This window comes from Epinephelus lanceolatus, chromosome 18 (genome assembly GCF_041903045.1).
Source record: "Epinephelus lanceolatus isolate andai-2023 chromosome 18, ASM4190304v1, whole genome shotgun sequence".
Lineage (NCBI taxonomy): Eukaryota > Metazoa > Chordata > Actinopteri > Perciformes > Serranidae > Epinephelus > Epinephelus lanceolatus.
In genome coordinates this window covers 12,608,166-12,612,627 of record NC_135751.1, presented here as the reverse complement: position 1 = coordinate 12,612,627, position 4,462 = coordinate 12,608,166, and positions in this window count along the sequence as shown.

Here is a 4,462-nt window from a genome sequence, read left to right as displayed (position 1 = left end):
ATGCTGTGTGCGTGTGTGTGTGTGTGTGTGTGTGTGTGTGTGTGTGTCTGTGTGTGTGTGTGCGCGCTCTCGTATGAGGAGTTCCACTTAGAACATGTAAGTTACTGTAACGAGAAACTGCGTTTTAAAAGGCAATTGTCACATTTGTGAAGTAAACATTGTATTTTATAAGTTTATTTTGTGTTTTTTAAGTAAAATCTTAAAGTTAAAGAAAAAAAATAGCGCTTAGATAAACTGAATATGCAATTGCAACTGAATAAAACAATTGTATAAAAACAAAACACTACAAGCACTGCAATACAGTAGGCTTATTTGGTTTAGATTAAATAAACTACAAATATTCAAGAAGAGTACACCTACAAGCACCTGAAATTGTACAAGCGCTTCTTCCATTTCATAAATAAATTGCCCCCAGCACCTTTTTGAATAGCTTGAATGCGTGTTTGTTGGTTTTAAGCAATATCTTGACACTAATATTAGCTGGTCACCAAGGTAACACTACGTCAACAGAGGGCTGAATACTGAATTAACAACAAGCTTATATGAGTAAAGTGATAAAAGCAAAACCCTCAACACTTTGTGTCCGGCCAATCCGCTCCCACAAATGGACTTCTCTGTCTTTTTTTGTGACAGTAGTCAGAAGTGACGTCACTAGAACCTTTCTGAACAGTTCAGAGATTTTCAATGTAGAAGTGTTTGGAGCAGCAGCACAAAAAATCCAGAACACCCTTAGAAAGGCTGCTGGGCATGGTGCTTTTCTCTAGGTGGCCGCATATGCTTTCTCCTCATTGGGAACAATTGAAAAAGATGCTTGCATCCAGATGAAAAAACCCATGTGGACACAGGCCCTGAAAAGCACAATATAAATACCACACATTTGGCTTACCTGATTTTGATTTAGATTAAGATAGATTTTGAAACCATTTATGGTCTGCAGCACTTGCGGATGTAAAAAAAAAAAAAGAAAAACACAGACAGACACAAAATGATCAAAAAGAGATGCAACACAATGTCAAAATGACCACAAAGAGACATTAAAAAGACTACAAAGAGACAGAAAAGGACCAAAAGTGACATAGGATGACCAAAAAAAAAGATGCAAAACAGCCAGAGACAAAAAACTACAAAAAGACAGAAAATGGCCACAAGGAGACACAAAATGACTACAAGAGATAAGAAAGACCACAAAGAGACAATAAACAACCATAAAGAGACATAAATGACAACAAAGAGACAAAAAAACTCCAAAGAGACAGAAAACGACCACAAAGAGACTCAAAATGACCACAAAGATACAAAAAATACAAAAAGACAGAAAATGACCACAAGGAGACACAAAATGACTACAAAGAGACACAAATTGAACACAAGAGACAAAAAACTACAAAGAGATAGAAAACAACCACAAAGAGACACATAGGGCTCTAGTTTCCTGGTGCTGCGCAGGGGGGCGCAGCGTGGCGAACCCCGTGCAGACCTAGTTTCGAGCAGCGCAACCCGAGGCGCGCTCAGTTTGGTAGTTTGGCAGACCAAGGTGCGCTGAGATGGGTGTGGCGGCGCAGCAGGGGGAGGTGTCGACAGATCCAGCTTGACGCAGTGACAGTTTCGTGCCAAAAGGCTTTGCCGAAGGTGTGCTAAAAGCTCGCCAGTTGAAACCAGGTCTACTGTCAGCGCAGGGGGAGCGCAGCCGGTGTAAGCCGAAGTTTGGCTGACCGGCGGACAGTGCGCACACGTCACCAAAACCTCACAGGCAGGTTTCCAGAACATCAGGCACATTAACGATGCAATAAATAGCCACAAAAACCACTATTCAATGCAACTATCTGCAATCAGCACATAAATGTATTTCTATATCGACTGTCCCGTCACATCTGATGTCAGATAAAAGGGGATTGGCACCGCTTGGCACGTGTGGCACCTGTAATGGAAACCCAACACACAGCAGCAAACTAATGAGTTTACATCCCTCTCAGCCAACCACAAACAGCCACAGCATCAGATAGGGAGTATATATTCAGCATCTGTCATCTTAGAAAAGTCAAAAGAAAGGAAACAGAGTGAGACTGCGAGAGAGAAAGAGAGAGAGCGCACGCGCACGAGAAACGCAACATTGATTTACAATTGTGGTGACCTCCTCCCAGGCTACCTTTGCATCATCAGCCTGTGGAGGTCTGCTCGCAGTTCTGTATATTCGGACACTGTGAGCTTGGACCTCCCGGACCAAAACATCAGTTTCTTCCTGGGAGAAGTTTGGTTGTCTGACGCTGCTGCTCTCTTCTGCCATGGCGAATTGAGTAAACTCTCATTACGCCTTCGCGCGGCGCATTTAAGGGCGAGGAGATGGGCTCATTTGATTGGTGTGATGTGTGTAAAACCCACTCCACGCCTTCTCTCCTCCCTCTTTCCAACTTGTGCAAGTAGGAGAGACGGAGGTGGGACAGACGAGTAGCTGCGCCAGGCGCACGGTGTGCCAAACTTGCAAAATCTGCCTGGCCACACCCAGTTATCGAAGCGCAGGTGCGCTACGCCCCCGCCTTGCCTGGTCTGCGAAACTAGAGCCCATTATGAAAATAAAGACATAAAAAATACAAAAAGACAGAAAAAGACCACAAGGAGACACAAAATGACAACAAAGAGACAAAAAACTACAAAGACACAGAAAACGACCACAAGGAGACACAAAATGATGACAAAGAGACAGAAGACGACCACAAGGAGGCACCAAGTGACTACAAAGAGACAGAAAATGGCCACAAGGAGACACAAAATGACCACAAGAGATAAAAAATGACAATAAAGATACAAAAAATACAAAAAGACAGAAAACGACCACAAAGAGACAGAAAACAACCACAAAGAGATACAAAATTACTAAGCTAGAGAAGATTTAGTTTACTGTAAAGAAAGCAAGAAATGTGTTTATAAAGGCACCATATTGTCAGATTTGTGAAGCTGGAGCCATGAAATGTTCTTGCATTAAAAATGACTTAAATCAGTTAATTTCTGTCAATGGAGTAATCAGTTAATCAACAAATTGTTTCAGATCTATCTTTATTTACTGTCGAGTACTTTTATTTATAATAAAACATCATATCTTATAAGTTTCATGTGTTTGTGTGCAAAAGTTTTAATCTGTAAAGTAACTGCAGTCTAATAAATCCCGTGGAGTAAAATTAAGCAATAAGCTATGAGAGGCTGTGATGACAACGTACAAGCAAGTTGAGGTTACAGTGTTGATCGTTGGAGTAGTTTATCCACTGTGGATGGAGATAAAAGGCTGGTGGATTGGGAGGCAGCAATGACAGGTATTCTCTGACTAAGTGACAACAGTGGGTTACCTGGCTGCTCAAACATTCACCCCTGCAGACTCTCTTTGCTTCTTTAATGGCATCTTTGTGGTTTTTTGTGCATTCACTTAATGACAGCTTTGTGTTCTTGTGACCAGTCTCCATTGGGTGATGACGAATGATTGCGGTCGCCCACTGTAGCTCTGCGTCTCGTATGCAGCTGCACACTGAACCAGACTTCGTTGACGAGACCTTCAGGGTTCTGTGTAATGTCCCTGGAGTTATTACTTGACTTTTCAGCTCTTTAATTTCTCTCTTGTTAATTTCAGAGTGTCTTTCTTTTATTTCTTCCTCCTCTATCTTGTCTATCTTTTTCAACAACTTATTCACACTTAGCCCAACCGTTAAATCAAACTGCTAAACAAAATGTGACACACTGAAACAACAGTTAATTGCCACAGTAACACTGCAATGCGGTCACAGCTGTGTATTTATTTTACAATGGCTTTGAACACAGCTCAGCAGAACATAATCAAGGACTGGATCTACAGTATGTGTTTTATAAGTCTCACTTAATGATAATTCTGTCTGTAAGAGGAAACAAAAATCAGACATATTTCATACTGTTGTCTCTTAATGTCCTCATGCAATATTTCCTGTCTGGTCTTTGTTCTGTTTGTGGTCACAGCTGATTTTATATCATTTGGTTCTTGAAGAAAAAAACAACAATAAGAAAGCAATAAAGACATCACATACATAAAATGTTTGTGAGATTGTCCACAATCTGGTTAAAATTGTTTTAAGCGCCGATGGTAAATGAGAGCTGACAGTTTTTTTATTATAGTTCTTTTTTTCTACATCTCCATGCGTTTGAGAGCTTTTCACAGCCTGTAGACTGTAATTGCTTCTGCTTTGTCACCGCAGATCTGGCTGATTGGTGCCATGGGTCTCATAAAGCAGATCAACACCTGCCTTTCAGAGGTACAGATTGAGCAATGGTGCTGCAAAGGATCAATAGATCGTTATGTATTCTGTGCTAGAAGAGATTTCTGTATCTTCAAGGCTATAAAGGAGGCCTTTGCTGTTCTTAAAATGACCATGACAACAGGGATGATGAGCCCATCTGTTGCTGCATGTGTGTGTGTGTGTGTGTGTGTGTGTGTGTGGTCTGCCAG